General features: G+C 34.7%; 1 pseudogene; it reads right to left on the reverse strand.

Annotated features, from left to right (window-relative positions):
- Positions 1–485: 485 nt before the first annotated feature.
- On the reverse strand, positions 486–3949 carry LOC110683078 (annotated as a pseudogene).
- Between the last annotated feature and the right edge of the window lie 19192 nt (positions 3950–23141).

Below are 23141 nucleotides of genomic sequence, written 5' to 3' on the forward strand. Positions count from 1 at the left end.
AGCATCAAATATCAAACTAGAAATTCAAAGTAGGTGGTACTATCTACAACAAGCATGGAAATGGAGAAGTAGTTCACATATATGCATATGAAGCTGTCTTTTTACAATTTCCAATCAGTTTCGCTAATGAGTGATAAGAACAATAGGATCAGATGCAGCTTCACCGACTTTTGGTAATCGATGTAGTCTTGATGTCATGGTCACATGGTGTACATAATAAGCATCATTTTAGTTACTTCAATGTGATCATATTACCTTTTTCATGTGAAATAGGACTAGGATGGAGATCAGGGAGTGCTGTTTGCTTGTTTATGTGTTTCTCTGTATCATATTTTGCCATCAGAAAACTAGATAATGAGAACGAAGTATTGATTTAATCTTGACTCTTAAGCAATCGATGATGATTATATACAAGTATATTTTTTTATATAATAAAAAATTGACTGCAGCTCACATCAATAAATTTGAACAAAATAAATCGCTGTTAACTTACATAATAGTAAAGTATTACAAACAATCAAGCAATGAATAAATTTCGGCTATCCTAACTGTTCTGTGAATAATCCTAACTAGTTTTTATTCCAGAAGCATGCGTTCTGCCATTTGATGTAGCTAAAAAATGGTTTGTCTGTGACAGGTATGAACTTGACGAGCCACCCTAGAGGCCATGATACTGCTGCAATTCCGATACAAACACCCCACTGTCCCCAATTTAATCTTTCTGTATTGGCGAATTTCTTTAGGAATTCAACCATCACCACCTGGAGGATAATGGTTATGGCAATGATGGCTAGGAACAACCTGTTCTTGTGTATTCCTTCAAAGATGTTCTTCTTCTCGAGCTTTCTTGCATTAAATTCATTAAAAACCTGGCACAGCACAAAGGTATTGAATAGCAGCGTATCCTTCACCTTGCTTCCTATGCCAAAGATTGATTCTCCCTTAAACTGTAAGGTCAAAAGGACTGCTATCTGGTATAGGGCTTGAGACATCAGGTTTCTCCACATCACATTGGTGATGAGTGGCTCCGTTCTTCCAACTGGTGCTTTTTCCATCAATTCTGTTGCCGGCTTCTCAGTTGCAAGAGCTAAGGCAACTAAGGTGTCCATAATCAAATTGACCCATAAGAGTTGAACCGCGGTTAGAGGAACCTCACCCGCTGAAACTGCTGCTACAAAGTTGATCGTCAGAGCCGCAACATTTACAGTAAGCTGGAATTGGATGAACTTTTGAATGTTGTTGTAGACACATCTACCCCAATTTAAAACTGTTGCTACTGAAGCAAAATTATCGTCCAAGATGACAATATCTGAGCTCTCTTTGGCAACTTCAGTCCCTTGTATCCCCATAGAGAGCCCTATGTCTGCCTCTTTTAATGCTGGTGCATCATTTGTGCCGTCTCCTGTTACTGCAACCACATAGCCCTTTTGTTTGAGACATTGCACCATAAGTAGCTTATCAAAAGGAGAGGATCTACCCATGACGCGTATCTTGTCAACTTTCTCGCTTCTTTCTTTATCTGTGTAGCTCCGAAATTCTGGACCTTCAACAACAGCACTGTTAATGTCGTCACCAGGCTGCAATATCCCACACTCAACAGCTATTGCTCGTGCAGTGAAAACATTATCCCCTGTTATCATCTTAATGTTTACTCCGGCATTTTGACAATCTTGAACAGCTTTCTTTACCCCAGGTCTACACGGGTCCTTTAGACCAACCATTCCGAGCAACGTCAGACCATCATCAGTGAGCTTTTCTTGATCCATTACTTCATTTTCCTTATGTACTACTTCTTTGTGAGCAAAGGCAATGCATCTGAGGCTGCTAGCTGCCATGCTTTGAATTATCTGCTCGAAAGTTTCCTTTGCCTTATCATTCATAGGCTTCAAATTTCCTGATGCATCATAGTAAGAGGAGCATTTATCTAGTATCATTTCAGCTGCACCTTTCCAGTGTACATAAACTTTATTGTTTTCTTTATCTTTTATTAGAACCCCACTTCTTTTCTTCTGTGAATTGAAGGCTTCTACATGAAGGATCGTACAACCCTGGTTCAGCTTCTGCATGTCCGTGTTGAGCTCCAACACGACCCAAGAGAGTAGAGCCTTCTCTGTTGGGCTGCCTGAGAACTCGTAATCTGAACTAGAAGAAGAACCCCTGTAGACACTTCCTGTAGTATTGAGCCCAACTCCTTGCTGGACGAATGCAAGAAGATCAGCATCAATCTCAGAGGTTGTGCCTTGTTCAAGAAGATTCTGGCCCAACCAGACTTTTGTGACCTTCATCTGATTCTGGGTTAGAGTGCCTGTCTTGTCCGTGCAAATGGTGGTGGCTGACCCCATTGTCTCACATGCTGAGAGTTTACGAACCATAGCCTGATCAGCCATCATTCTCTTCATTGAATAAGCGAGTGTGAGGGTGACGGCCAATGGCAGTCCCTCAGGTATTGCAACCACAACAATCGTAACAGCAGCTGCAACAATTCTGACGACAGCATTGAGCACATCGTTCACATTCTTATTGCTTCCATTGAATTCTCTTCTGCCACTCTCATCTCTGGTATGTCCTGTGAAGTATCGAACCAATAACACCACAAGTACAAGGAAAGCCACTGCCAAACCAAGCTTACCTATTGAAGAAGTTAGCTTGTTAAGCCGAACTTGTAATGGTGTTTGTTCATGTGTTGCGGCTTGCAGAACTCATCAGCTCTCCCCAGACTGTATTCATCCCTACTGAGGTGACGAGCATCTTACCATAACCATCGGCAACCTTCGTCCCTGATACCAAGTACGGGTTTTGAGCTCTGTCAACACCCACATGATCACTCTCCCCCGTCATGCTAGACTCATCAATTTGTAACGAATGGCCATCAACGAACAAGCCATCCGCCGGTACTTGATCTCCAGTGTTCAAACAGACAATGTCTCCAACAACAATCTCATATATTGAGACTTCTTGTCGTCGCCCACCCCTTATTACATCTATCTTGATGTTGTTGCTTTGTTTGGATAGTTTCTCAAACTGTTTACTCTGTCTAAAATTACTCAGAGAAGAGACTATGATGACAAGAAAAACGGCCACAAATATGCTTCCTCCATCATACCATCCGTCTTTCGGTCCATTCTGCTTGATGCCGAAACCAAGAGAAAGAGCAGCACAGAACAGAAGAATAAGGATGGTAAAGTCTTTAAAGGCTTCCCATACAAAGTGAAGGAACCCTTGAGAAGGTGGTTTTTTGTACGTGTTTGTGCCAAAGGCTTCATGGCGGTTTACAAGGTCTTTCTCATCACCATGAATACCGTCATTAAGATTTGTTTTGAGAGCAGAAGCTATAGAGTCTACCCCACCAGACTCTTGAAGTTGTTGGAAGTTTTTCTGTTTGGTAAGATTACTAAGGGATTTTTGATCTACATTCGTGAAATGTTGCGGTTCAAGGCTTAAGATAGTGTAAGAAGAAGGGTGCGATAACTTACTGGGCTCATTATATCCACGTTTCTTTTGGGGGATGTAGAGAGGAGGGCTCTTGAATAGTAGATGGTAGCAACAGCACGCCGCCACCTTTTGCTGGGTTTGCTGAGGTTTTCAGGTACCTTCAATAAAAACTCAATGCAGGCCATGTTTGCATGCATCAAATTAGACATGTCTTTGTTAAAAAAAAAAATACACACACACAGGAGTAAGATTTACTAGGCCGATATATATTTGTCGTTTGTATTACGAAAATGGTATGTTTGTTGTTCGTACTATGAAAACGTAATTGTAAAGACAAATGTTGTCGTTGAGTTGCTACTTATTTTCGTGCTATTAAGGATTTGTTGAGCAGGCCAGATGCTCTTTTAGGCCGGCTTTGGTTTGAAGGACGAAGCTGCTTATGGGAAATATTATGAGAAGTATTGTTATTTAGATTGGTATAACATTAAATTTGAGCAAAATGCAAGTTAATTTGGAGGGGAAGTGGCGGTGCTATGAATATTTGTTCATATACATATTTATAGTGTTACTTTATAAAAAATTAAAATGAACAATTAGTTAAGACTTGTATGTGAAGCAAATAATGGTCCTTCGTAGGCACGTAATCAGTGAGGTTGGAGATCAATGCTTTTAATAATAATATGCCGCTTTCGCCAGAAGTTGAAATTCTGGTGGAACTAAATAGCAAATTTTCTTTTGGCGTTGAAATCATTTTGTTTGACAACACACTTATAGAATATGGTACGAGTTACGGAGTAATTACTTCTCCACCCGTGAGAAACTTCCTATTTTTCCCGTCAAAAAAAAAAAAAAAAAAATTCTAATTTTTCTGGCAAGCTTGTTAATTGATATTTCTTTCGTTTTATAATACAGTTTATGGTCGTATGTTTATTTATTTATTTATTTATTTTTATTTTACTTTAGGCAGTTTTTAAAAATGTGTTTTAACCATCAATATTTGTAATTACTCCGTAAATATTAACAATATAATTATAAGTTGTTCCTTAAAATTTCTTAAATAAAAAAGTTGATCTTTTAAAACTACACATCTATGTCTATCTATACTATAATATTAAAGTGATACTTTTTTTTTCCCCTCCAAAAACATTATAATTTCGCCCCTAAGTTTTTTGCGGTACCTTTTTGGTGCAGCAGGCCACACCGTGTGGCTTGCTGCCAACTCAGAAAAAATAGCGGAGTCTAACGTGCATAATGGAGTCTAACACTCACGCGCAATTTCAAGTAACCCCAAATAACCCTCAATTTCAAGTAATCCCCAATTTCAAGTGACCCCTAATTTCAAGTAATCCATATTTCAAGTAGTAACCCCTAATTTCAAGTAACCCATATTATAAGTAACCCCTAATTTCAAGTAACCCTTAATATCCAGAACATAAGATAAAAATAAGTAACCCCTAATTTCAAGTAAACCCTAATATCCAGAACATAAGACAAAAACAAGTAACCCATATTATAAGTAACCCCTAATTTCAAGTAACCCATATTATAAATTTCCCCTAATTTTAAGTAACCAATACTATCAATAACCCCTCAACAGTTAACCCATATTATAAGTAACCCCTTTTCTTCATCTTCTTCTTTAATAAATCTCCTTCGAAGCTACTCCAATGGCGCCGAAGAAGACGACGACTACGAACAATCCCAACTCCACCAAATCAACCCAGAAACCTAATTACCCCCTTTTATGCTTTTGTTGCGGAATTGCTTGAGAATTTTTCCAAAGATCGCACGTAAAAACCCCAAAAATCAATTTGGGGGTTTTCAAATTACTTGCTCTTTATGTACATTTCTTGCATGAATTTGTTTGTATGTTGTACCAATCATTCTCATGGAAGGTAGGAGAGAGAAATCATCCTCATGGAAGGTAAGAGATAGAAAAGCATGAGAAGAGGAATATGAGTGAGAAGTGGGAAAAAAAAATTTTAAAAAAAAATTTGTGGTTGGCCACACGTTATGGCCAGCCACATACAAAATTTGGCCTTTGTTTGCTGCCATTTGGTTGGTTAGTTTGCTATTCAAATTTATCTAATTAAAGTTGTTACACTAATGATTTTAATTATACCTAGTATTTTGCTTCTTTTTATTTTTTATTTTTTTTATTACCTACCTATTTTTTCTGCTGCCATTTGGTTGGTTGGTTTTCTATTCAAGCTTATCCAATCAAAGTTATTACACTAATGAAATTAATCTAATATAATGCTAAAAATATTACTACTGTATTATACTAGCCAGAATTACAATATTCAGTCGATAGTATATTCAAGTAGGTGCAAAATGGGTAATTAAGAGAGGAATGAGGTGGAAGGTGGGTGATGGTTTGAGCATCCCTGTCTGGTCGTGTCCGTGGATCCCAAACAAGCAATCTAGGTGTGTTACGTTATTTCACCAAGAGTTGGGATCGGACTTAGAGAAAAAGAGGGAGTACTCGATGAGATCAACTTACAGGGTGATTTTGGGGAGGTTAGTGATGAAGGTGCAACTTCTTCGTCAGGGGCTTCAAATTTATGAATTATTATTTAGCAAGCCAACACAATCCCTCGCGTTAAACTTTTCTTTTTTCTTTGCATATGTTCCAATAATTACTAATCTGAATATGTTAAGACAAACTTTTTTATTTTTATTTTTATTTTTTTTTAATTCAATCGTAGGAGATGGATTTCAATATTAATCTCATTGAAGAAATAAAACCCATGAAGGATAACTGGAAGGTTAAGGTGTGAATAATTCGTTTATGGAAATCTCGAAGTTCTATCAATTCATCCGAAATAAATACCATTGATATAGTCCTCATGGACGAAAAGGTAAATGATTTCTTTATTATTATTATTATTATTATTATTATTATTATTATTATTATTATTATTATTATTATTATCCCAAAGTGGACATTTTAATTACTATTTTTTTTTGAATAAAAGTGGATATTTTATTTTAATATTATATTAAATAAGTTTAATTCAGTTGATTAATTTTTATTTGTAGGGTTCTAAAATTTCGACGCATGTGAAGAAATCGTTGGTACATACATTCTCTCCTATACTTTCTGAAGGCGATGTTCGTAATATAATACGGAGTAAGATTTTTGTAAACAACATTATTCTTTATATTTGTATCATTCAATTGAATAAATATTTGTAATTTAAATTACTAAGCTTGGCTATTAAATTTTTATAATACCGATAATTATTAACATAGATGTACAGAGTTAACATCTGGGACATCACACGGGTACTACATAGTACTACTTTGTTTACTATAAAAATGTATAAAATCTTTGTCAAATAATTATAATTTTTTTAACAAAAAAATCATAAAGTGAAAAAATTTTCAAAAAAATTCATAATTTAGTAAAGTACTTAATTTTACAGAATACTATATAATCTTTGTTAAATGAATCATATTTTTAACAAAATTATATGATGAAAGGAATCTTTAACGTTATGAAAATAATTGATTGCATTACTGTTATTTTTATTTTTTTTTTAAAAAGAATTTATATGATCATTTTATTGGATCTGATCTATATAAATGATTTAATTTGTATATAATATTGTTTTCTTTTTTCTTCAAAAAAAAAATATTGTTTTCTTTTTATATAAGGTATAATGAGAAAAAGATCTCATATTGTTTGACTAAAATTTTAATTTCCTTACGCTTAGTTTTTAACAATTCATAACTGATAGTTTGTAAATTGACTAAAATACTAAAATAAAAGTACATAGCGTTTTAACTAACCGAGCCTTTTTTTTTTAATGTAAATGTAAATGTTAGTTGTCAAATTACGCCTCCCTCTTCTCTCTCCTCTCTCTTTAGGGTTTAAATTTTCTTGGCTGTTTAGGCCGAAAATAGTCTAATTTTCTTCAAAAATTAGACTATTTTTGACCTTTTTTAAAAAATTATTTCGCTTATTTGTTATTTATTATTTGATTTGTTTTGCTTTGTTTTGTTCGTTTTCTCCCTTTGTGAGAGTCTGTCCCAATTATTTTGGGTTTTTTCCAATTTTCTGGGATTTTGGTTCTCATCTATGGTTGAGAATTTTATTTTTAGGGTTTTAATAATAATTGAGAAGGTGATTTGGATTCATATGGGTTTAGGGTGTCATCAACTCTACGATCAAAACATCAGCGCAGATATCGAAAATCACTGCTCGCATTAAGTTTAAAGCGGTGGAGTTTGAGCTATGCCCGATATGCAAAATAGTTATAATTTTGATTGTAAAAGTTATGTTATTTTCTCTAGATCCGTGGTTTACAAATCTTTATTGTTATTGTAGATGGCGTATTGCTATTTATTAATGATAATATTCTTCTTAATGTCAAAAAAAAAAAATCATTAAAAGTAGAATTTTTTATTACACTTTTATTATTAAATTATTATTTTTTGTTTAGAGAGCCACAAGGATATGTGATGGGAATCGACCTTATGATCCCCGGGAAATAGCAAGGAACTTTAACTAACTAAGCCGTTTTTTTAATGGCTACTAATAACTATCATTTTGTGTTAATGTGATAATTTTGTTTTTTGGTATACAAAATTGAAAGGTTTTGAAAAATATATTAAATTCAATTTTAAAGTTATGATTAAGATACATGTTTGATCCAATAAGGACTAAGGAGATGTTGAGACATGTATTATAAGGGTGTGTTGTATCTTCCCCGAATATCCAGTCATGGTTGCGGATCACTATGGAGTTAGCAATCTCCATGATCGTGAATGGGGTATAACCTTCACACCCGTGAACGGTTTACAAGTTTCTAAAACTTATTGGCGACTCTTTTGCTCTAGCTTTTTTCCCTTTGGACGCCACCATGCTTAAATGCATGATCACCGTGGGGCTTAAAGTTGATGTTTGAAATATTCCCAACAGTTTTTTGGCGACTCCACTGGGGAGGATTTCTAATTTTGATTCCTAAAATTTATTTTGGCAATTAACTTTAGAATGAGTGGACGAGACTTGAAATATTCTAGATATTCATTATGCGTAATTTTGATTAACATTGTGGCATAAGCATAAAAAGGTCCGCATTGGAAAGACCATCCGAAATGTGTCAAAAACATAGGAATTTTACACGTAGGAAAATTGGGAATTGAAATATCTTTCATAACTAGAATCGAAAAAATACTACGAATTGAAAAATCGGAAAATTTTGAGAGCACAGAAAACTGCTTCGAAGTGTAGGAACTGTCGCGAGACGACGGTGTCCATCGCCATGCGATGGAGTCATCGCTGTGTGATGGACCTTGTTTTCTCGCGTCGAGCTCTTCCAACATCGAGCCAGAAATCTGCCTTCTTGTTTTGACCGATTCTAGTACTGTTTCGGCGATTCTACTTCATGATTGAGTTTTTCCTTCTTTTCTGAACCCATATGTGTTCTACATATGGTTTTAGCCCCTGGGAATTCACACTCCATCTACCCAATCGAACGCTGCGTGCAACGACAGGTACATCCGAGTTTGTGAATTCACTAAACCATGGAAGCAAGTCTAACTTGCGGGGTCCCATCCATACGTGCCAACCCTTCCAAAGCTAAGTCTTCCGTGCGATGCATTCGGACTCATAACCATGGACTCTCTTTGACTACCATAATCCTTGAACTTTTGAGAACTAGAGGCATCGGTAGGTTGTAAATTCATTGCATCACGTTGTGACTACTTGTGCATCTCTTACTTGTGCATAGCTTACTTGTGATTAAACTAACCTTTTGTGATTGACTTGTGTTTGTAATTAAAGTCTTAACAAACTAACTAATGACTAAAGACGGACTTTGCTCAATTAATTAATTAATTAAGTTGGATTAGTAAAGTCTAAACATACTCGACCTACCTAGACTATTGGCTTCCCTTTTGAAAGAATTACCGAAAACAAGTAAAACTAACATTCCAGTTCTGGCGCAAAAGTTTGACTTGTAATGCAGAACGTTAGTTCTATCGCGTCTATCGCGACGTGATAGATATTTCTATCGCGCTGCGATAGAACCAACGAGATGCGATGGTTCCATCGTTTTGCGATGGTTCGGTTTTCCTTTCTAAGTCTCTACGTCGAGTCTAAACTTATTTTGGTTAATTAATTTAAATAACCAAGGTCTTAGTTTGGTTTTTGATTGAGTCTAATCACATAGTCCCATGGTCATTACACGAGTCTTGAGCCTGTCACTTCCACTCACTAACCAATGCACACACTCTGTCTATGTTACGACCATGTCTAGAGTCTTGTGTGCGCTTTTCCTTCATTTTTTTAAGGGGGGTAAGTCGGATATTATCCTCCCAACATAAACCATGTTGCTTGAAACTTGATCCCCACATTTGATTTTCAAAATATGCACCCATTTTTTGCCCATTTTTTGCTTTTTTTCAAACCAATAAAAATAAAAGTCAATTCGAGTCAAGTCATTAAAGAGTCAATGGTTTAATTTCACAGCGTTTGGTCGAGGAGAGAAGGGTGTTTGATCAAGGACAACACCTTCGTTCAAGTACTACTCTTTGATAGACCGATTCGACAAAGAAGAAAGTTTAGAATAATGGTCAGTCAAGAAGAAGTCGACCAACTTAAACAAACCGTCAATGGACTTGCCGAGATGCTTAAAGGGCTCACTAGTCAAGTTAACGACCCTAGCAAGCAATTACCAGTCGAGACCATCAAATACATAGAAGAAAGCTTGAGTCAAATTAAATGTCTAATGACTACAAGTACCATGGGATTAGCTCCAAAGGAGTCTCAGTGGATAAGGAACTTCTTCCGCAAAAGTTCTCTGCCAATGACATCCCTAAGTTCAAGCTAACTGACAATCCTTACTTTCACTTAAGAGCTTTTGAAACAATCATGGACATCAAGGGAATTGATGGGAGAGTTTTCCATTCACTTTTCCCGCTTTCTCTTGAAATAGTATGTCAGCAATGGTTCTTCTCTACAGACAAAGAGAAGCTCGCTACTTGGAAATCTATTACACATGCTTTTATTGATAGATATAAATGTAATATCCAAGTAGAAACTGATCATAGGGAACTTGAAATACTTAAACAGAAAGAAAATGAAGGATTTACTGCTTTCTATAATAAATGAAAAGAAACTTCCTCTAAAATGATCGAAGTTCCAAGCGAAAAAGAATCTGTAAGGATGTTCTTTAAGAACCTCCAAGACAAGTATCAAAAGCATTTCAAATATCAATGCAACTTAAACACTTTCATAGCTGTCTATAACATAGGCATTGAAATTGAAGATGATCTTGCAAAACCGAAAGCTGCTAACAATAGCAACAACAATGACTTGAAAGAAAAGAAGAACGACAATCCTTCTTCTTCCAAAGCCACCCATTCTAGTAACAATGTTAGCACCTTTAACTTAAATGATGTCCTCGCCATGAATAATCAAGGGCAAAAGAAACAGTTTAGGAGAGACTTCACTCCTGTTGGGATGTGCTATAATACTGCTTTTGACCGTCTTCATGCAAAAGGACTCATCACTCCTATTGGACCTATTCAAGATCCTGCCCCTAAAAAGAGAACAACTAGCTGGAATCCGAATGCACATTGCAAATATCACCAAGGTAGGGGCCCCACTCTACTGAGACCTGTTGGAAATTCAACGAAGCCATCCAAGACTTAATTGATAACAACAAGCTCCTAGTGCCTCCTGCTAGTAAGAAGCCAAGCATTGATGAGTGGCATTTATGCCACTATTTAATGATTTTCCCCTATTTGTCACTTGTTTGTGCCTTCTCTAGTCGTTTTTACCCTTGTTTTGGTTATTTTTGTTCATTCTCGTGATTTTCCTCTTCTTTTATCTTTTCTTTTGTTTTATATCTTTTCTGTGTTGATTTTGAAGGTCTTTGGCACTCTTGGATGGAGTTAAAGGAGGAAATTTGGCTAAGGAAGAGGAGGAGATGCTTAAGAGAGAGGGCGCGTAGCTCTGCAGGGAGCCGCGGGCGCGGACAAGCAGAATTGGAGCTCAACCTTTGAAACAGTAGAAAGCTGGCCAAGCCCTTGGAGAGGGCTCTCCCCAGTCACCCACGGGCGCGACACTTCATGACGCGGGCACGGCATTTCGAGGCCCTGATTTCCCCTACTCCTAAGCCACGACCTCTCCCCAGCTGAGAGAGGCCTCTCCACCAACCACCGCGGGTGCGACACTTCATGATGCGGGCGCGGACTCCTAGGTTTTGCAGTTCCGTACCCATCCTGGAGAGGGCGCGACCTTGCTCGAGAAGGCTCTCCTTATTTCGTTATTTCTGAAATTTTGATGCATTATAAATAGACTTTCTCTTGAATTTATGATGGAGGCTATTTTTTCAAAATATAATTAGAACTTTGTAATGAGAGAAACTCTAGTATTTTAGAGAGAGAAAGTTGCTTAATCTTCTAGTTTCATCATTATAATCAAGATTTCTTCAATTCAATAAAAGAATTTCATGCTTTCTTCATCAATCAAGCTTCATAGTAGTAATCTCTTTACTCTTACCTTTTTTTTGGTTTAATTGCTTTTGATAGTGTTGATTTCCATCTATTTCCTTGATTTTACTTGTTTGATTGCTTTTTCCTTTGAATTTGAATTATGTTTAGCTTTGTTAATATTGAATCCATGCTTAGTGTAGTTGTGATGGTTATTTTCTTTTCTCTAGCTTAGATTTCTAGCTAGAGAAGGGGGTGAAGATCACGATTGATTGGGATTATATTGATGATTGATTGGATTTAGCCTTGAGTTGATGATTTTGTGCTTAAATTGCTTGGAGTTATTGATGTGCACCTTTAATTCCAATGTTTGAGTTCCAAATTAGATGCATGGGAATGATCTAGTTTAGGTTTGATCTATTTCATCGATTTGCTTGAGTAATTGCATGGGAATGAATTATTTGAGTAGAATTTGTATTCCTTGGCATGAATCCATGTTGATTATCATTTTTGTCTTAGTTGATCATGATTGGAACCCCCTCTTCCTAGTGTTTTGATCATATTTCTCTCAAATCTTGTTTTACATCCTTATTTTAGTGTTTCTAGTTTGAACTTTCTTGATTTGCTTGCTTTAATCTTTTTAGTACTTAATTTGATCATATAAATTCACAAAAACAATCAAAATACCCCTTGTTACTTGCAATAGATTCTTTATTCCACTTTGATTGTGCAATGCCTCGTTTTCTTGTGGTTCGACCCTTGCGCTCCACTATTTAGTGTGAACTTGATAGAGTTTGGTTAGGAATATAAATTTTTGATTTGATTTAGGATAGTAGACATGACCTATTATCCGGCGATCAAATTTTTGGCGCCGTTGCCGGGGAAACGACTAGTTTTGCACTTTTATTGTGATATTTTTGGATTTGTTGCTTTTGCTTTTGTTCATTTACTCTCTTGCTAGTCATTGCTAATTGTTTGCTTAGCTTTGGTGGATGGTAAGGAGGTCTCAAGGACTACCCACACATTACATTGACCACGAGATCGACCGTACTTTGAGACAAGTCCGTAGGCTTTATCAAGAAGAATTCCGGGGTCGTGGTGGTATTGTTGATAATGAGAGTGATTCTTGGTCTTCAAGTTCTCAAAGTGAGGCAATGGCGGCACAAGAAGATGATGTTTTTTTTCGTGAGTTTGGAAATCCGGGAAGATTATGAGCTCACGGGAGGGATTTTGCTACCCGTCACGGAAACCAATTTTACCATTCATCCCCAATATACAAGGATGGTACAAGCGGAACAGTTTTTGGGTTCTCCAAGTGAAGATCCTATTGAGCACCTTGATAGATTCCTTGAGCTTTGTGCCATGATTCAAACTAATCAAGTTTCTCAAGAGTACATCCGAATGCACTTATTTCGACAATCTCTTTCGGGTACAACAAAGAAGTGGCTCAAGCAAGTCAAGCCTCTCACAACATGGAGAGAGATAGTCAAGGCATTCTTGAAGAGGTTCATTTCTGAGGAAAAGACCGCCAAAATGAGAAGGAAGATTGCATCATTTGGACAAGAAGCGGATGAGACCCTTAGTGAAGCATGGGAAAGGTTCAAAGAATTGGTTCAAGCATGTCCTCACCATGAATACAATCAAAGCTTGTTTATGCGTTTCTTTTATGATGGGTTGGAACCTATATCTAGAGCAAACTTGGATGTGGGGGCGGGTGGTCAATTAATCAAGATTCCCCAAAACCAAGTTGAAGCAACAATTGAGGAGGTGACCAAGAACTATTCATGGGGAAGTAGAAGAAGGACTACTCTTGAGAAGGGGAGAAAGGATGAGTTGGGGAAGCTTAATTGACTTCAACATCAAGTGGAGCTTTTGAGTAAAGGTGTATCCAAGTTGGGTTCTAGTGGAATTGTTGGCTCAAGCCCCTCACAAGTCAATGCTTTCTCTTGTCAAAATTGTGGTGGTACAAACCATGATACATCTTATTGTGGAGGTTTGAACCCTGAGCATGTTGCCGCCTTAAACTCAAGGCAAGATGGTTTTGTGAGCAACGAAGTTAGAGTTGCTTGGAGGCAACCACACCCCCCCCCCCCGGTTTTGCACCTCAACCCCAACAATGGAACCAACCAAATCAACCCCATAACAAATGGACCAAGCCCAAACCCAACTCCTTCAAACCATGAGCCAACAACTCCAAGCTTTTGGCCAACTAATCCAAACCCAAAACCAAAAAATACAAGAAGTCAAAGCCCATAATAAAATGGTGGACTCACAATTGGCTCAATTGGCCGAAAGGTCTTCCTTCAATTCACCATCTACACTTCCCGGTCAACCGAACCCTAACCCTTCACATACCTACAAAACCAAGTCTTGCAAAGCTATAACCTTTAGGTCAGAAACCACCTATGATGATCCAAAGAAGAAGATTAGTGACGAGAAGAGAAGTGAGGATGAGGTGGTTAAGGATGGAGTTGTTGAGATAGGAAAGGGCATTGAGAAAAAAAATCTTAACGAGAAGAAGACACCGTCACACCCTAGTGATGCGAGGAATCTTAATGGACTGGTCCCCTCTCCCAGTAGGTTAGCGGAAAGGAAGTTGGAGGAGAAGTTTGTTAAGTTTCTAAGGGTGATGAAGGGTCTACATATCAATATTCCCTTCCTTGAGGCAATCACACAAACGCCTTCCTATGCAAAGTTTCTCAAGGAAATTCTTTTCAACAAAAAGAAGACCGATGAAGATCTCTTCACTCTTCCTTTTCAAGTTAGTGCTCTAGTGTAACATGAGATGCCCAAGAAGCAACAAGATCCAAGGAGCTTTACTTTGCCGGTTAAGATTGGGAATTTGGAAGCAAAGGGTGCCTTGGCCGATCTTGGAGCTAGTGTTAGTTTGATTCCATTGTCCATTCCTCAACAACTCAACATTGAAATGATCCCTGCAAGGAAAACAATTCAACTTGCCGACCGATCGATAAAGTTGCCATGCGGAGAGCTTGAGGATGTTCCCATTCAAGTGGGACATATCTATGTTCCTTGTGATTTTGTTGTCATGGACATAGAGGAAGATGACAATACACCTTTGATCTTGGGTCGAGAAGCTCTTAAGACCTTGGGATTGGTGATCAATTGCAAGAACAACACTATCACTTGTGAAGTTGCCGATGAAAAGATAGTGTTTGAATTTTCCAAGGTATTTAAGAATCCCATGGTGGAGAAGATTTGTAGAGTGGATTTGGTAGGTTCCCCACAAGAGGAAGATCTTGAGAAAAGAGAGATGGGATTGAAAGGGAGTCCTAAGTCCCATTTCAAGAAATCAAAGGAGGTGGCCAAAGTATTTATGATGAATGAGGATCATTTGGTAGGAATCTCATCCTTGTTTGAAGACTCTCTTGAGAAGGGTGTGATTGGCCCTCCCAAGATCGAGAATGCAAGAAGTGGTTCTTCTCAAAGGTGTTTGGGGAAGATAAAGAAGAAGAAAAGAAACAACAACAATAAAAAGATGAATAAGAAAGTTGAGAAAGTTCACAGTTTACACAAGGATCTACACCGACTTCCATTGACAATTCTTCCGATAGCACACACCAAAACAACAGATTCATTATTTTACTAAACCTTAATTTTTCCAACAACAATATCACCAGCTCGATTACTTTATCTTATCCTCCATTTCAAAAAACAGCCTTCTCTAGCGGGAGCGTTGAATTTTACCGGAATTTTCTGTAGAATTTTGTAGATTTTAAGGGAGGAAATTTCTCTCTTCGGCGCCGGGAGAATTTTCGCGCGTATTTGATAAAACAAGGGGGAAATTTCTCTCTCCTCTTTTTTTACCCTACCCTTATTTCATTTACCTTCTATTATTTCATTTCCATTTATTTTTTTTGAAAAAAATTAATATTATATTGGGGTATTGAGCAAGGGCCGCCCATACCAAGTAGTGGGCTATACTTCCTCCTAATGTTGTAAGGGACTAAGGGTTGATTATCAGTATGACTCTAATAATGATTTGTTGGTATTAATTTGTGCTTAAGTGGTAATACTATACCAATATACTTTTTCAATAATACCAGCAAAAGAAAAATGCTTTATTCGAATCATTAGATCTCTTTGTTATGAAATATTGGGTGGATGCCCATTATCCTTCTTGTATCATCCAGAATATCTAGATCTAGGGTTTATTATTATCCAAGCAAACCCTAATTATATTGTAAGTATATATACCCCCATCATATGGAATAAAGATATACACATTAATTCTCTCTCAATCTCTCATGTTTCTCCCTATTTCACAATACGTTATCAGCACCACGGCTCTACTCGAATATTATATTAAAGATCATGATTGTACCTTGATATGCCAATTTGATTGAAAAAAAGGAACAATTTTCCTCCCAATGGTTTGTTATTCGCCTAATATTCTGTGTTAATTTGAAATTTGCTTTTGTATTGGTATAATACCATGGCACAATTATTAATTTATTAGCAAAGTATAATCTGTCAGAATATTTTTGTTTTTTTGGTTGATTTGATAAACTTAAGAAGATTATTAATGGTTGAAAGATAGCTAAAAGCATAATTTTAATGTGTCGTAATTCATATTTGAATTATTTCGCTCTTCGGGGGTTCTCGACTTTTTGAGTGCAAAGTTCAATATAGTGAATTGGAAATTTTTGGTACATATTTCATATGAAATTCATTTTGCAATTATCGTAATTGATATTCTAAAGAGTTTTATAAAGACCCGGCCTTATTTTATGATTTACGAGTAGTAATAAATTGTTTCGTGTTAATTTATAGGCCCTTTAATTATACAAACTTTATAATGATACTTTTTTTTATTCATCCATTATGTTATTGTTACTATTTATTGATTACTTGATGTTTTGCGTAATTGTTTATATGGCGAATGATCAACTTTGTATAGCGTTGGTGCATGTTATTGAATTTATTGCCTTTTAATCTAATGATTATTCTGTTTGATTTATGATCTTCTTTCCTTAATACGATAAACCATGATATAAGTATTACTGGTCTATTGGATGATGGGTGTTTTAGTCTTTAGATTACATATAAATTATATATACTTATGTGAATTAATTTTAAGTTACTTTATCATGTATATAATTATTATACTTTTTCTACTGTGTTTTATGTTCAGTCGCAACTTAATGCATTCAACTATACTTGTTAAATCAAATTATCAAATTTATCATGACTTTCCATGATCTTATACACCTATGAGCTAATTATATGTTTAGTTTGTCTTTTATTGGTTTATTATGTTTATATTGTTATATACTGTACTTTGTACTTGTGTTGCATGTTAACACTCAAGACATAATCTTTATCTTGTTAATGTGTTTTAATCCTTATCCTTAAGAGTTAGTTAATGCTGATCTTGAAGTGTAATAGTTGATCTTTCTATCTAGTCTACTAGTAAGCATGCAATATAAAGAACCAAGTGTTTTTGAAAGAAATCTTATTGACACTAGTTCTGTCTTAGAAAATCATAATGTTTGATTTTCCTAGTTGTCCTTATTTGTCCTGCGGCCCAATGTTTTACTTGATGATATTGTGTATATACTGCATCAAATGTAAAGAAACAATAACAGACTATAGAGAATTATCTCTTATTAATTTGCATAACATACTTCATAATAATTTGCATCAAATACTAACATACTTCATATTACTCTTGTGAATTATATATACATGTTATATGAATATCAACTTAATTTATGCATGGTCACTATAATAATATTATATACTTGCTTAAATCGTGATTTGTGGGTTCAACAGTTACATATTTATATTATGCTAACTTTAATAATGCATATGCATTACAACTAATATATATGATTCCGATTCCCTTTCACAAGCCTATGATGTTTAACTAGATGTCAACACTCTTTATTTTTCTAGTTGACCTCAAATTATGCTAATCACAATCTATCTTATTTTTCCACCTGTAATGTTAAAATTCTCTTATTTTGTTAGTTAGATGGGAAAAGATTTGATTGATGAACAATAGTTTGTGATGACAATAATGACTATTACATGAGATATATAAGATATTTACGAAATGATCGATTCAGACATATAGTGTCATACTAGTAACTTGCAATCTAATACTCTATAATTACATATCTCTCTCCATTTATGGGACTTGAAGTTTCAAATATTATTCTTTTAGTACTTTGGACTATCTAATGTACATGCATTATAATTGACATTAACTTGGTATGTACCATATATGGTCATATTGTCAGTAACCTTATAAGTGGAACCTATTATGAAACATACTACCACTTTCAACATTGAAATTATTGAGTGATGTGTGATTGAATTCAATTATACATGATATTATATGCCTACATTAAGTTGGATTATCGGAATGATGAATAAGTTGAACATGAAATACTCGTACATATGAACTTGAAGTTCTTTAAATTTATGAAGGTTTAAAAACCCTCAAAAACTAATATGAAGATACATATGTGACTTAGAAATTCTGTTAGTTTCACAATACTAATGTGATTTTATAAACACAGTGTCATGAGAAAGAATATACAAAAGTTTTTGTATAGTTTATCGAACTATGGGTCAAAATTGATGATTTATAAATTACTAGATTTACGCACTCCCAGAAGTGAATGAGAATTTGTATGATTGGAAAGAAGCATGTTTGCATGATGTTTTAGTTATTATAATCATTGAAAAGTTCAATTAAAATTGCAAACATGATTATATATCAACTATTTGACCGAGAAATAATGTTTATGAGTTTAAGAAATTATATTAGACATGACATTATGAGAAACTAACTTGAAAAATATATTTATTATGCCCATACTTATAAGAGATTAATGTAATTGGGCAAGAGTTACGAGTAAGAGTATATAAAAATAATTTTATTATACTTGATACATGCATTGCTAAAAGAATTTATGCTTTAAAAGGTGGAAGAGATTTAAAGGTTGTTGGATTCATTTCATGCCCCACATGCAAGGATTAGGGGGAGATTGTATTTATTCCATTATTTTATGTAATCCTTGCACATAAATAATAAAATATATTGATGGTCAGTTTGGTACATACATTAACTTAAATACTAATGATTTATTTCATAGAAGTGACAACATGTTAATTAAATATTTTGAAATGTTACCATCCTGAAGATGGATATAAATAAATGTCATCGATCATATACTAGTTGTAAATGCTCCAATTTAAAATTGATATCCTAGAATGACAACATCAATTGCTGATGAACCTATAGCACGCCTAAAGCGTGATAGATCAATAGGTTCTAAAGATAATTAAGTATCTTCGAAAAAGAAAGGAACCGCTATTGATAATGACAAATTTGAGGAAGTGATAGATCCTGTTACATTTCTAGAAGAAATCACTTTTAGTACAATTCATATGTATCATGATTACATAAAAGACTCCAGAAGAGTATGAAATATCCTACAAGATTAACAGGTATCAAGATCATAGTCAAAACTCCAGCAAAGTATGATTAACTATTGGATAAAATATTAGTTGATTGTCTTGCCAATGGTATAAAGAAACACATGTTGGTGTTCAAATATCACATCATATTCATGGCCATGCATAAAGTAAGTTTAATAAAGTGATCACTAGTGTTGAAAAACTGACCAGAGTTCAAATTTAGAGAAGTGGTTGGATGTGATAATTAAATTAGGCCATCCGGGTTTAATAATTAATTACCCGTCATGAAACTTTAACTTTCACTTGATATGAAAGAAATAATGTGCTGACACTCTCTCATACTAGATATTATGAAATGAATTGAATGGCAAGACACAACATTGAGATTGGGCTATATTTAGATTATGATTTAATAGTTTGTTTTGAAGAAATTTTAAGAGATTATTATATGCTTTTGCATGTGAACAAGTAATAAGTGGCCATAAAGCTCACTAAAACAACTTGTATGTGTAGAGATTTTGAGTAACTAGAAATTCATTATTAAAGTATTTGGAGAATTAGAAGATTAGTGGCTTTTCATACAAGTGATTTAATAGTAAATTAATCTCTTGATTGGGGCTATTTTATGTCAGCACATACGAAATAGAATAAGAAAATAGACAACTACACAAATCATGACTCCCTATTAAGGTTGATCTCCAGAAGAGATAGAAATTACATTATTTTCCAGAAGACGTGAAAATTGTTGAATATGATTATCCCGCGAGATGAATTTGTTGCACATGAAATTATATTCTAAGTTGGTGAAGAATTGCCCCAATATTTGAGATATTTTCCAACTTAGGGGGGAGAAGAATTGGAGTAAGTTGGCAAAATTATAAATTTATAATTAGTTGATCCCTATAATGATACTTTGTAAAGTTACATGCCAACTTTTGTATCAAGATATGTTGCACATTTATGATTTGATTTATATACCGTTATGACCCAACCAGAGGCATAGAGAGATACATTCCGCTCATAATGATGATGATATTATGTGTATACAGTAAGATAGATCTTGCCAATTTTTCTTTGAATCACTACACCTGAAGTGTAGATTGTAAGATCGGTTCCAATATATGTGATATATGGCAAGATAGTGCAGTTGATATTAATACCATAATGTATGAAATACTGCAAATAGAAGTGGTATATATATAGATATCTAAGAATTATAATAGATGGCCTGTGATATGAAAAAAGGTTATAATGGTACCAATTGGAGATGTATTCAGATATCATAGTAAATTAGCATGCGAAATTGTATCTTGCTGAATTTTATAATACCGGTATACTATGAAACCGATAAATAATATGCATATGCATTATAGAATGGACTAGTGAATAAGGGATCTGAAATATATATGTTCATTTTAATGTTGGCATAATGATAATAATTAGAAGTTTATCATGGACCAGAAGTCCAATGAAATATGGATTTTTAAATCCACACTGTACAGTGTCTTGCATTATTTTGAGTCCTATGTATGTTCATATGCATGTGTGAGTCATAGGTTAATGGATTATTCATTGCATATGTCAGAAGTTGTTAGATGCATTACTCATTATATATTTTGTTTAATATGTTTATATCCCATATTGGATGCATTAGTTTCTATACAATAATTGTGGTGTATGTGAATGTTCATTCAAAGTATAGTAAGACATATATACAACTTTAATGGAAAATTAGAAAGAGATATTTATATTCCGATGGGCTTATAATTGTGATAAAATTATTGATGAAAACAATTTAATGGCATGTTATGAATCATGCAAGAAGAGTTCCCGAAGAACTTATATACGATGTATTTAAATATCCAGCCCTATAAAGTTTATATCTTGAATATTGCAATTATTATATATCAAACTCTTGAAAAGTGTATGTGACTACATCATTGACATCTCAACCTGATGTTTGAGCATATGAAAGTTAATTAGTGAGATTTACTATTTGTATTTGCAAGAGAGCTATCATGTCAATTATGAAAATGCTAAAGAATATCAACATGATACTTATACGTGAACTGTTTTATATGGTCCAGGAGAACCATGATCAATGAATATAATTACGTGTTATATTATTAATTCATATGAGATTGAAGAGCATCTTTAATAATATCATATGTTGCCATATAATTATTAAAGAATGTTTTGTTAAATAATGATCATCAGTTTCTATATATTATTCACAACCTTCAGAAGAAGGCGTAACTGCATAAGTTTAACTTTTAAATCAACTATTAAATAGAGATTTGAAATTAATGATATTAGAGATAAACACATGTATGATGAAATGAAGACACTTTACATGTTCACATAAAGACTTGGAGACTTGAAGGTGCAAATTCAATTTAGGAGGATCGAAGTTCAATGAATGATATTTTACTACATATGAGAAGATATCCAACCATATTGGATTCATTGCTGCGACACTAAAAGATCTCGAGTTATGTATTCATCAGGGGAAAAAATACGCGCTGTACTCTTTTTCCCTTGACCATGGTTTTGTCCCACATTGATTTTCCTAATAATATTGTACTCTTTTTCCTTAATTAGGTTTTTATCCCACAGGGTTTTTTCTATTAAGGTTTTAACGAGACACAATCTTCAATAATGGACATCCGTGTTATGAAATATTGGGTGGATGCCCATTATTCTTCTTGTATCATCCAGAATATTCTAGACCGAGGGTTTATTGTTATCCAAGCAAACCCTAATTATATTGTATATATATATACCCCATCAAATGAAATAAAGATATACACATTAATTCTCTCTCAATCTCTCATGTTTCTCCCTATTTCAGAGCACTCTTTACAATTTTATACCAAGCATTATTCTAATTATTACAGACCGAGAAATGCTCGAATTTTATACCCAAATCCATTCCCTCCGCCCCGCCTGGCCTTTCCGCTGCCTACTCATTTCACCGTATCAAATTGTGAATCATCATACTTCGTACGGAGTAATTCATAAATTAGTCGCTCTAAAGTGCTCTCTTTTGTCCGCTTTCTTCCCCCGCATGGGTCCAGCTTCATGCCGCAAGCTTGGGACCAACATCAAGCTGTTCTTTTCAGAATTCACACATTAATAAGGTGCTTTTAATTTCCTAATTTTTCTTAAGTTAATATTTTGTTTTTTCTTTTTCACACATTTGCCATAATTTTGATAAAATTGTGCCCTATTGTACTTGATTTGACAATACTTATCTGGTATCATTTTGAGTTTATGGGCATTCATTTGGGCTAATAAATGGGGAAATGAATATTCCATTCCTTCCCAAATAAAAGTTTCATTAGCTTATTGCACAAATTTTAGGAATGTGAATAAAATAATAGAGTTTGATTGATTAACTATTAATTAAAAAAAAAAGGAAATTATTTATTAGGAAACAGAGAGAGTACTATGTTTATTTTGTTCAATTCAATGTAGATACATATTTTAATTTTTGTAAAATATTAGGTGGGTGTAAGATAAAAATAACAGAGAAATGAGAGAATGTTCAATACTGTAAAAGAAAGAGGGAAAACAGTGAGTGAAAAAAATCGTATCCTATCAAGTGAGGGTGCTTAGGTTTAGAAAATTTCCTTACCCTCCCCTCTACTCCCAAGTATTTTGATTAACATTAAACAACCAAATCCAGATATCATAAATTCACAGCAATTACTAGTGAAGCATTGGATTAGTGATGTTTAATTACTCATAGGCCTCAAAATTGCCCAAAAATGTTAATCCCAGATTACTATAACAATAAGACCCTCAAAGTTGGA

Source organism: Chenopodium quinoa, unplaced genomic scaffold, assembly GCF_001683475.1.
Source record: "Chenopodium quinoa cultivar QQ74 unplaced genomic scaffold, ASM168347v1, whole genome shotgun sequence".
Classification (NCBI taxonomy): domain Eukaryota; kingdom Viridiplantae; phylum Streptophyta; class Magnoliopsida; order Caryophyllales; family Amaranthaceae; genus Chenopodium; species Chenopodium quinoa.